The sequence below is a fragment of the Lactuca saligna genome, chromosome 2, assembly GCF_052625555.1.
Source record: "Lactuca saligna cultivar CGN05327 chromosome 2, ASM5262555v1, whole genome shotgun sequence".
Taxonomy (NCBI): Eukaryota; Viridiplantae; Streptophyta; class Magnoliopsida; order Asterales; family Asteraceae; genus Lactuca; species Lactuca saligna.
Window position 1 is genome coordinate 128,040,379 of NC_136418.1, and position 13,129 is coordinate 128,053,507.

Sequence of the window (13,129 nt, forward strand, 5' to 3'; positions counted from 1 at the left end):
CCAAATTGTTCCGATGCCATGCAACCCAAATGGACCATGCTACTCTCGGGTCAAGTACATACCAATAATAGTTATAGGCTTAGACACCTAATCCAACAGTCTCCCTCTTGGATAAGTTTAATAAATATTATTACAAGCATGAATCCAACCCGACTAGAAATCGTAGCTCTTAAAAGTCGTTGTCGAACTCTGATATGGTCAATGACGTATCCATTAGATAAGGGATCATATATTCCTCCATTCTAGATATCATATGGACTGAGACATGGATTATAATCATTCTCTCTGTCCATCTGTTGTTTCCCGATTTTCGATTTATGACGACCGACTAATTGAACAAATCAAATCAGTCCAGGCTTGGCTAAGCACTTAGGGGTGTCATCATTAAATCCTTGAGGGGACCACATATATCTATTTTATCTACATGGAGTAAAAGGAACGGATAAACTTCGACCCAAATGCTCGCTTGTACTTACTCATCAAATTACACACAACGATATGCTTTATAACAACCAAGTTACTGTTGCATTTACATATGTCAGTGTGCAATTGACTTGTAACTACAACTCACATGTCTCCGTTTGAAGAATATAAAAATATTATCATCTCATGATCACTCGTGATAAAATCCATGAAGTGATTCAAATGAGCGTGGGTTGAATCCAACACTCGAATCTTATTCGATGAGTACTCATGAACACTGCAGCCACTTTGTCCTAGACAAACTACAGACCCAATCATGACAGTCTTGCCTCAATACCTACTTCCAAAGTATGATCGACTATGGATGGTTTTAATAACCTAGTTATTCGGGAAGTCAAAATATACAAAGTGAAACACAAGAATAATACTAATCCTATATGGCCCTAAAACTTTTAAGTCATATTGATTACTCATCATTCATTGTATAATGTTTCGGATAATCAACTTAATACATGAGGACAATCCCCGATGACATGACCAACCTTGCTACACTTGTAGCAGACCATACCCCTGGAATGATAAATCTCATCATGCAGTTTCCCGCACGTGCTGCACTGACCCTGACCCTATTGGCCCCTTAATTACTAGTCTGAAGTCTTTGGTCTATTCTCGGGACCATCCAATGCCTACACATGATCTGGACCCCTCTTCTCTAGGTGTTCTAAATCGATCTCCCACTCTCGGGCTCTAGAAATCATATCATTCAGGTTCTTGCATCCTGATATACTTACAAACTCCCTGATGTCATCCCTCAGCATATCATGATACATTACCTTCTTCATCTCCTCATCTTCTGCATACTGCGGAACCAATAAGTCCCTCTCCCGGAACTTGGAAGTGATCTCTACGACAGTCTCAGTAGTCTGGCAGAGATCCTGAAACTCTTGTGCCAACTGCTGCACCTCAATCACTGGTGCAGACTCAGCTCGGAACCTGGTTGAAAAATCATCCCACATTATAGTATCAACAATATCATCACCCAACTCACAGCATACCTCCTCCCACCAGTCCCCTGTCCTGTCCTTCAAATAGCAGGAAGAAAATCTGACCTTCGACTCCTCGGGACAGAAACTCATCCTGAACGTGTTAGCCATATCTGCTAACCATCTCCTACTGGCAATGAGGTCCTTCTCCCAGAGAATGTGGGAGCTCCACATGCACGAAACTCACAGAAAGAAAGAGTGTGAGCTCCAATGATAGCCATAACCTCAGCACGGAACATGCCTAAGCGCTCATCCAAAATCTCCAGAATCTCGTCCTTGACCGTACCAAAGATTATAGGAGTCTGCTCCAAAATACCGCGAGTAATCTCCAACGAGATGAACTCCCGCATCTGGTCGCTAATCGTCCCAGTGCCTGCACCTAATCCGTAACTAAAACCTGAACCTCCTCCTTAAGTGCTCATCACCAAACTGAAATACAATCATGAAAATAATTAGAACATACTCAAGAATCCTCATCCCACAAGCTTCCTAGATTCTCTAAGACTCTCCCTAATCTGAGTATGTATATTGTGCTTTCAGTAGTATGGGTCCAATACTACCTTGCACACCTATCCATACTTTAATCAGGAATTATCCTGAATCCTCTAAGTCACCCTCTCAAATTGATGCAACCTTTTATTGCTAAATAATGCAACTAAACTTACTGAAGCATTTCCTAGGCTCTTCTTGGTTCCCGACCTCACCTGCCCTCAACTACTGAAAGGCTCTCACCAATGTTAAGTAACTACCTCATGAATATAGTCACATGCAACATAGATACAATAATCTTTTGAGTAAAAGACTCAACCCTGTACCACATGTGACTTAGCATATTCACTTAGTAGTTGATCCACATTGCTAAGAGCCCTACAAAGCACAAAGGAAGCAACATTCAAGAAACGGAAAATCTAACCAACATACACTAATCAAGCCATTCCATCCACTTATCCGAAAACCATAATAGCATGCAATCCTAATAGCTCATACAGTTAGACATATAAAGGCATCTTTCCTATCATAAAACCCTGAGTAGATCCTTAGCCCTAATCTAGCATGCAATTCTCATAATCATATCATATATCATAATAAACATGTATTAGTATTCTGGGAACCACTTACTTGAGCTTGATCGATTTCACACATCACACCCTTTTCTTTGATTAGAAACCCCCATTTATAAAATATTGCTTTTATGAAAAATTTCATCAAATCCTTAGTTTGAGTTCAGGCACACCCGAGAGTATGCCCGAATCCCTCAAACCAAGCTCTGATAACAACTTGTAACACCCCAAAATATGAAGGTAAAAATTTCATTTTTAAAAACACCCATTTATCATTTACTAAAACGCTTAAAGGTATTTTATAATAAAAACAGTTACCAGAGTACAATCCCAAAATCTCAAGGTTACGGAAAATATGGATGTATGCTCTGCGATCAAGCCGAACCCTTCCCTTTTGAGCTAGAAGTACCTGAAACCATAAAAAAAACAACTGTATGCATACAATTTAGTAAGTTCCCTAAATACCACGTACCATGCATAACATATGAGTCATACTTATCAAACATGTAATAGGAGGTGCTATATGCCAACCAGTCTTTCCACATGAGCCGTATCATGGTCTTTCATTACCAGGTTGGGGACCAAAACCTTGGCTCTTACAAAAAAGTGCTATGATCCACCTCTTGGTTCCATGAAATCATCACAAAGACAACTAGAATACAATCTACAACTAGTTATCTACTTAACTGCTAGAGTCCAAACTCTGGTATTGCATATAGATTTGCCAGGAGCCACCTCCAGGTCTTTCATATAAATGCCAAGGGCCTCCCCTGGTCTTCCTATAATACATAAAGCAATAGGCTGGCATTGGTGCTTTTGACCCACTAGTACAGTGTGGAGACTCACCTCAGAAAACTGAAACCCACAGATAAAAATTTGACTGTAGATCCGCTAAAATCCACGTGCTATCAAATACCAAAATGACAACCCATCAATAACTAGATCTTGACTCACACTAAGAGTCCAAATCAGGGTAAAAGATCTTATTACTCTTCCTCCAACTTGGCCCAATCTAGATGACCCAAAAGCCCAAAATCTAACACAAGCACTCAAGGCCCACATGTGGCCTAATTTCCAAATTGGGCCTAATCCATTTCATGGGACTTCGCCCAAAATATTCCAATAAACTCTCAATAGCCTAACCATAAAATACAGATAGCCCTAACATGGCCCAAGACAACCAAGCCCAAAACAAAGAAAGCCAAGCCTGATGAGTACGCGAGGCGTACTTAGCTTGTACGCTCATCGTACAGTATGAAAGGCTTGTACGCACATCGTACAAACTTGTACACCCAACGTACTCACCAATCATGGCCAACCTTTTCAATTTAGCTCTTAATCAATTAAAACTTTGATCTAAACTCATATTTGACTTCCCCAAGGTGGTTAATCACATAAAGTTGCCAACTTTATGTGCATGCATTGCTTAATGGGGATCTACAGATCAAAGGATCTTAATGAATGACTTAATACTCGCATGAGACCAAAATCACCATAAAGTTTGCACCTTTATGCACAAGAAACCATGAACATGTCCCGATCTATAAGGCTATGCTCTAAAAACAACCTTAATTCCCAATCACCAACCAAAAGGACCAAAAGAATGGCACAGAGAAGATCTAAGAAATGAAATGGCAAGGTTTGAACTTTATACCTCACAAGCCACCAAAAGAGGATGATAAAGCAGGATCTCAAAGCACTCCTCCAAAGAACAAGTCTTCGAGCTGATTCTTCTTCTTCTTCTTCTTCTTCTTCTTATAGATAAACAAAACCCTCCACAAAAGCTTCACAAGAAATCAAGTTCACCAAACATGGGCTATGGAACGGATTAGGGTTTTTAGGATATCGAGGCTAGCTAGGAAATGATCAAAAGAGGATAACATATGGCTTATATAGGGTACAACTTGAATAATTATGGTTTTATTACCTCCTCCTCGTACGCCCAACGTGCGAGGCTACAAACCTAAGACCAACATCCACTAGTACGCTAAGCGTACATCAAAGGTACACCCGTGTACTTGCTTCTCAGCCAATAAACCAAGTGTAAGCTGTTGTACGATCCGTGTACTACTTACAAGGGCCAAAACACAATTATTTCATATCCGAAGGGAAACAAGGAACATCTCTATTTCTAAGCATTACAACCATCATGGAATTAGTTTTAGTAACAAAGTTCCAATGGGGCATTTTGTAATATCGGTGGCTCAGTCTCTGTGACTTTGAAGCCTCGACATCACAGAAGATTAATGCATGAAAGGTTGGAATTCCAATACATTTTGGAATTGTGAAATGAGCATCTTTGTAATAGTGTCCAGTCATTCTGTTCACCAAGGAAGGACAATAGAGAGACATAGTATGCGTGTTTATAACATGGCATGACTGATGTTATTTAATTCAAATTTTTAGTTGATTACTCGAATTATTATACAAGGAATAAAGTCTTAATTATTATGGTGATGAAATAATAAGAGTTTTATTTATATTGAAAAGTTTTGAGACCATAGTTAATTACTTTTTATTGTATTTCATTTTGCATGTTTTACTCCCCGAATAATTCGATTATTCAAACTCCACAGTCGTTCGTATTTTTGAAAGTAAGTAGTGAATTAAGACCATCATGAATTGAATTGTAGATTGTCCAAAAAGTTTTAGACATAGCAATGGTATTTGTACAATGTTCATGAGTACTTAGAAATGGAGATTCAAGTATTGGATAAACTCATACTAAGAGAATCACTTCATGAAATTTATCACGAGTAATTCTGAGACGATAATATCTTATAATATTAAAATGAACATATATGGGTGGTAGTTTACAAATCGGTTGTGCATTGATAATATGTAAACACATCGGTAACTTGATATTATAAAACATATTTTCATGCGTGATTTGATGAGTAAATGGTGCAAGCATATAAGTTAAAATTTATTCGTTCATTTTTCCCTAATGGAAAAAGCGATATCTTTGGGCCCTCTGTGATTTGGTATTGACTTATAGTGCCAAGCTTGGTCATGACTAAATTGATGTGTTCAGTTAGAAATTTTGTGTCATTACAAACAAGAAATCAAGAAATAAAGTATTGGACAATGAGATTGATTCTATTCCATATCTCGTGTTCAAATGATGTAACACCGGGAATCTTGAGGAATAATTGTTTGGAATAAATCCTCTTTTTAGGATTGGACACGTCGTGTTGGAGCGAGTTATATTATAAATTCGGGACCATGACCCGAATATCTGGCTTCGGTCCTTGAGGAAGAAGGATTTAGACTCTTTTTGGATATGGGTAAGGTAGGTTATGCGATAAAAGAGTTCGGGTTGTACTTTAGAGCCCAAAGGTATCGGTATAGGCGTTGCTTCGCACATTTCATGAATTTTGGATTTAAGTTCGGTTGGTTTTCTGGCTAAATAGTTTTGATAAAAGTGTAGCGCTTCTTGTTACATTTCCGTGGACTTAAAGAACGTAGAAAACGGATAAAGGATGCAAAATTTATAAGCATTTGAAGTTAGAGGGGTTTTGGGCCAAACCGGGTACACATGGTGTACCACGTGGGAATACATGGCGTTCAAAAGGAAAATGGACGCATGCCAACTTGGGAACATTGGGCGTTACCAAAGGGAACACAGGGCGTTCGCGGGGTTGTTTCAAAAACTCGTTTTTAGGGTTTGGCCCCTTTATAAGCATCATTATGGACCCAAACATCTTCTATTCTCTAGCCTCCATCCTCTTTAACCCTAATAATGAAACCCTAGCCCCCATTTGAGTTATTCTTGAGCTTCAAAGTGATCTATATGTGTTTTGGTGCTTGCGGAGGAAGAAGGAACTTCTTGAAGAGTCATTGCTTGACTTGGAGCTTTTGGATGTAGGATTTGTTCACCTTGCTTAACTTCTGGAGTTATAAAGTCTCAACCTTGACAACTCTTTCATGTAGATCTATCTAGGTGGCACTTTGTTATGATTTTGGTCCCTTTGTGGTAGATCTTGTGATTAGAAGTTACTCCAGAACCTTTAAGCTTCATATTTGGCCCTTATTGGGGTTATGGAGTCATACAGTTTGGATCTTGATGAGTATAAACCTTCCATGAATGATTGGTAGTCATTTGATGAAGTTTGGGACTTAGGGTTTTGATTTGGGTCCCATTGAGTTATGCTAAGTCATAAAGTTGGAAACTTTATGACTAAAGAAGTCCCTTGAAATCAGATTTGTGGTTTGGACTTCTAGGCTTAAGCATTAAGAGCTTAAGAAGGATTTTGGCTTAATGGATTAGTACGCTAGGTGTACAAGTCTGTACACACAACGTACAAGCCAAATAGTGTGTACGCTTAGCGTACAACTGAGTACGCGGGGCGTACTCAGTTGGGTGGGATTTTGCTTATTGGGCTTCGAGTTTGGGCTTGGGTGTTTGAGTTTTTAATGGGTCATCTAAGTACAAGTGTTTTGGACTAGGAAAAATGGTTGGGCTTTAGGGTAAGGCTCATGTAAGGGGTTGGGCCCAATTTGGAAAATTTGGCCATATTTGGGCCTTGGTTGATTAATTGGCTTTTGGGCATTTCAGACTGTGAGTTTGGGTCTTAGTCTTAGACCAAGACAGGTTGGGGGTAAAATGGTCTTTTTACCTAGAGTATGGATTTATGGTTATGGATTGGGACCCAAATGTTAATTGGGTGTTGTTTTGATATTAACAGTTCGGAGATCTATCAGCCAGCAACCATGGATCGTTTGTATGATTCGGTAGTGCAAGGTGAGTCTCCTCACTGGGTTTAGTGGGCCGAAGGCACTAATGCTGGCCCATGGTTTTTATGTTAGAATGATAGATGTCTGCGTAACTCTTGCATGCTTTATGAGATGGTATGCTTACCGGGCAAGGCCTGATGCCAGGTGGGGCCTGATAGGTATATTGTATCCTAGTTATTAGTACATGTTTTATGCTTACCAGGCGAGGCCCGATGCTGGGAGTGGCTCGATGAATGTATGGTATGTTATAGTCTTTGTGATTATTACATGGGATAGTAAGGTTATATGTTTATATGATTATGTGTGTATCGGGCAAGGCTTAATGTCGGGCGGGGCCTGATGATTGACAAATCTATAATTCGAGCAGAGCTCGATCTCGGGCGGGGGCCGAGGCTGAGTGAGACTCGAGACCGGGCGAGCCCTGATGGAGGGCAGGGGACCAGTATGCGATTTATGTATGTGTGGTGTGAGGTATCTTGGGGAACTCACTAAGCTTTGTGCTTACGTTTTTCAGTTTATGTTTCAGGCACTTCAGTTTTCAAATGGAAGAGCTTGGATGATTGTAAAGCATACCCAACGCGTTTCCACATTCTTTGATTTACTCTAATTTGATGATGTTTTGATAAATATTGATGACCTTGGTTTTATGGAAACAATATGTATTTACAAATTATTAATCCAAAAACGAAAATTTTATGTCATTATTTACTGGACATTTCAAATGATATCTTACAGTACAAAGGATTATATGATCACTTATCTTAGGACACGTAACTGACTGGGTCAGAGTTCAACAACGGCTTTTTGAAGCTACAATTTGTTGATCGATTCAGAAGTTATACTAACAATTATAGTTGTAGACTTATCCGAGTGAGAGACTGTTGGACTAGGTGTCTAAGCCCTTAACTAAAACTGGTATGTACTTGAACTGATAGTAACACAGTCCTTTTGGATTGCCCTAAAACCTAGCAATTGGATAAGATAATTTTAGAGAGAGAGAGATTAATTTATTATGTGAATAATAAATTAAATAAATGGTTTATTAATGTGTTATGAAAATAATATATTAATTAGAAATCATATTATTTAATTAATAATTAATCAGAAATTAATTGGATTAATTAAAAATACACAGACTGTTTTGTTATTTATTAATAGTTGAGAAATGAAGGCTCTAGAACTTCATGAAATGAGGTGGATGAAAATCTCTAGGGAAACCCTAAGAGATTTTATCCAAGGCCACTTGGACAAGGGGTTTTGGGTTGCTTGGTCACCAAGCAAAGGATCTAAGGCATATCCCTTTTACTCTAGATTGTGTGTGATTCCATTAGAGACAAGACACTTGTGGTACTTGCTTCCAAGATATCAACAAAGGAAAATTCTAGTTGTTTGCTATAACAACTAAAAGGTATGTAATCCTAAAACCCTCTCTTCTAAATTTCAAAAAATATCTTAGGGTTTCCAGGTTTCTTTTTGATGTTCTTAGTTATAGGTTCAATAGATAAAACATAGATCCTATTTAGGTTGCATGCAAACTTAAGGTTTTAATTTTTTTTGTTTACCTAAATCCCATCACAAAGAATGAAGAAGAAATTATGATCTTGTGTGTACCAGTGTAAAAACGAGAATGACCAATTAAAAGGGGAATAATCTCCTGTCTGAAAACTGCCAAATTAGTAGTTATAGAAAGTAACTATGTCTAAAAACCGACATAAAATAATTACTAAACTCCTTTAAATTCGAGTCTAGAACTAGGGTACAAAAACGGGTCAATTTTCTCAAATTCAGATTTCAACCTCAGGGGCTCTACCCCTTGGGCCCACCATGTGTATCCACTCCTTGGACCTCGCTACCAGGGGCAGCGCCCCCTGAACCCTTCTTGGTTCAGAGTCTTTGCCCTTAATGACAATTTCCTTTGAATATTGAATAAACTCAAAAAGTACGTATTTCACATCATTCTTACTTATTTAATGTATATCAAAATTACATTGGTCAACAAATTAATCTATTACATTGAAATAAAATTAATGATACAAATCACCAACACCATAGAAACATGGATAAAATGATGCATCAATCTTAACAAAAAAGAACGAAAAAATTATTGATCATCGGCTCATCGCTAAATTTGTGAATTCCAAACACCATCAATCATCATCGTTAATCCTTCCATTGAGTTTGTATAGGATCAATGATAAAAACCATAAATAATAATTGGAATCACAATTGTTAATCCTCATCCTCGTCCATGACTGGAAAAAACTAATGGCTAGCTATTGCCGTTATCACAAGGGAGAAAACATATGCGATTTCAAGTTGACATGAAAAGATTGTTGTACACTTGTATGGATCGTAATGGATATGATCCAAAAAAAATGTCTAACTTTTTTGTTCCTTTATTGATATTATCTTATATATGATCATGAAAAAAATGTATTAGTATAAGGTAATCTTCTTTAAAGAGTAAAATGAGTAGGAAATTAGAAGGCTGTATACATTGGAAATACAATGTGAACAATGTTAGACTCCTTTCGGCACGTTTTTCTTTGGGCTAAATTCTTTTAATTTTACATCTAATCTATTAGAGATAACAAATTATATAAACTAACCAATTTATAAGCAAATAGTTAAAAGTTGTCATATCTACATCATTTTTTTTTGTGAGAATTGATGATGATCTTCTACGAAGAACTATTTAGGGAAAGAATAATTGGTTAACATTACTTGCATCATGTGTGTGAATGTGATATTTCGTAAAACTGAGTCCTTTTTTATTATTTTTATTTTTTTAGGACTGATCTTAGGCTGGACCGGTCCCGGGTTTTTTCGGACCCGTATTTTTGTTCATAGATATGACCCAAGCTAGGCGACTATCACTTGGATCTAAAACTGGGCTAACTGTGAAAATTAGAGCTGGACACTCAGAAGAGTCTCGGGCCGAAGCCCACTTCATGATCAAGAAATGCGTGTTTCACGTAAGAATTAAATAATCATTTGAAAATTGGAATACATCTTTTTATATTTACATTTAAATTTTAAAACCCAGCTTTCTTTAGCTCTTAAATAAGTTGTAGCAAACAGTATAAAATTGAAAACTCTTAGAAATTCCAAACACCCGATGGACATCTTTTTAAAGTTCCTTAAACACAACACTATGCAAGAATATGAACATAAGGAGTTTTTCACAAATGGTTTTTTAAAATGATGTGGAAATATGTTTATACGATATATGTAACAAATCTTCTTTATTAGAGAGAATCTTTCAGAAAGTCAGTAAAGGTGATCAATCTTGGAGTGACATATATATTATATATATAATAGCAAAAGAAGCCAAACGCATCTCGTTGATGCTGGCGCTTGCTGCCATGGAATCAAGGGACAGGTCAAAAGCTGGTACAGTTTCACAAAAACCCACACATATACATATGTATGTGTCAGACTAAACATACGTATACATAGTTACATACATATACATATATGAATCTGCTCATGTTCACTTCTTGATGCAACACATCACCAGATATAAAATGAGATCTACAAGCCTCCTCTCTTTGCTGTTCCTCATCCTCATCTTATCTCATGTGAATATTGATGCCAAACCTGACAAGGGATCTATGAACTCTGTCCATTTGGTTAGATCATCATCACCACCACCATCATCATAAACATCTCTCTTTATATATATGCATACATCCAAACATATATATTAACATGCTTTGTGTTGTATTAATCAGATTAATGAGGAGTCATGTGAGAAGACCATGAAGGGTCATCAGCAAGGCAGTGAAAATAAGTCAAACAAGGGCGGTTTTGAGGATGAGGACTATATCTATACTCAATCAGTCCCTTAGATTGATCATAGGCAGCCAATGCGAATTACCTTCCTATTATCTATCTCTTAGACTTATTTTGAACCATGATCTTATGAATGATTGTAACTATATGTTGTAGATTCATGAATTTAAAAGTTCTATGTAACAAATCTTTTTTGAGCATGCACAAATTATACTGATAAATGTTAAATTTGAGGTATTGAAGATTGGGTTTAAAATGTACTAGCTAGCTACTTGATGATCGCAATCGAGGCATGATGGGGGAGAACATATTCATTTCCCCTGCTAGTGCCTGTAGTTTGTTGGTGATTTTAGTATCACCATGTCGTTTTAAGTAACTGGAACTAACATGTGAGCTAAGAGACTTCATGGTTTGTACTCTAATACATGTACGGGGGTTGTGCGGAGTGCATGCATGTATAAGATCGAGTCAGAAGCCGGTTCGACGACTAGTCGGGGGTCTGGGGTTTCCAAAGGGGCAGCGCCCCTTTGGCGGGGTCTAGGGGCAGCGCCCCTAGCGGGGTCATCCACGACATGGGCCTTCCTTGGCCACATCGTAGGAACTATATGAAATGTCATTTTCTTCATTAAGCACTTAATCCTTACAGATCTAAGCCCAAAACTTCATATCTAAATCTTCTCAATGACTTAATGTATAAAGTTTCCAAATTTATCCATTAGGACCTCACACAAAGGCATGATCTACAACCCTAAGTCCTTTAACCTCTTAATATGACCAAAAATTGAACATTAGACCAATAACACTCAAGCTAAGACCTTTTTCTCATAGAATTTCATGACAATAAGAATGTCATATTAAGCTATGGAGTTCCTCAAACTCCAAGAGCATCCAAGAATGGGACCAAAACCAACTAATAACGGCCAACAACATGAATCTCAAAAGAACAAGGTCAAGGTGCAAGTTTTTACCACCAAAAGTCCAGAAACTTGAAGAAGATGATGGATCTAGGCTTGCTCTTTTGCTTTCTTGCACCAAGATGGACTTCCTTCCTTCACAAGCTTCACCAAATCAAGGAAACAACCTCAAGATCAAGCCATCAAGCTCAACATCATGGAAAGGAGGCTAGGGTTTTGGGATGGGGAGGTGGAGGATAAAGAAGCTTACATAGAATGGAAGTTAAGGTGATTATATGTAACGGGAACCCTAAAAATCTCGAGTTTGAGTTGCAACCGCTGCCACGGTGTGGCCATCTTCATGCCACGTCGTGGTGTATTTCAAAAACATATGTTTCATTTAGCTCACGCCATGTCGTGGACATCTATGTACCAAATTGTCACAGAGGGTTATCTCCACATTGTGGTGTATTCCAAAATGGCCAGTTCGGTTTGTCAGGTTATGGAGTCGGTTTTGACGGTTTTCTAGTTTCTTGGGTTCAACCCATATACTCATGGTTTCTGAGTTTAAACCCATGAGTTTTGGGTTTTAACCCATTTTCCAAAAATGCACAACATTACCATATTTTTCATGCTAGTTCTATGTAATTTATGCATGAAAATAATGCACCCAAGATATTCCATGAACATTTATCATCTTAGAACAATAAACACGATTCCAAAAATAGATATAGACAGACGGATTGAACAATATGTTTAATCATCAAAATACATCATTTTTCAAATCCGTGTGAAAATATTCAGGATGGTATTTCAAAGCTTTTCATGATTTTTTCTATATAACTAATTATTTATTTATTATTATAAACAATAATCTTAATATAACCTACCTATAAAATGTAAAGTGTTGTTTATATTCGACTTAACAAGGGCACATGAGTTATTCTAGTAATTTATGCAAGAATGTTTTTTTATATCAAACACATAAAGACATAAAGGGACAGTATAAAGAGAAACAAAAAAAAAAGATTTGCAAAAATAAAAAAATCTTTTATATATAATCGAGTAAATACCATGAGTCGGTTTGTCGATTTCATGTGTGGGTCATTTTCTCGGTTCAGATGGGTCGGTTTGTAGGTAAAAAATGAAAACGAAACCAATTTTTCGATTTAAAAAA

At 37.4% G+C, this 13,129-nt stretch overlaps 1 long non-coding RNA gene across 3 annotated transcripts; it reads left to right on the forward strand.

The window, feature by feature from the left end:
- Positions 1-10,638: 10,638 nt before the first annotated feature.
- LOC145029073 (uncharacterized) lies at positions 10,639-11,259 on the forward strand. Of its 3 annotated transcripts, none has more exons than XR_013676354.1 (3): positions 10,639-10,657; positions 10,785-10,896; positions 10,999-11,259. It is a non-coding gene; the product is annotated as an uncharacterized LOC145029073 (long non-coding RNA). The 3 variants fall into 3 exon arrangements; XR_013676353.1 differs by lacking the exon at positions 10,639-10,657 and adding an exon at positions 10,673-10,691; XR_013676352.1 differs by lacking the exon at positions 10,639-10,657 and having other exon boundaries at positions 10,698-10,896.
- The last annotated feature ends 1,870 nt before the right edge of the window (positions 11,260-13,129 follow it).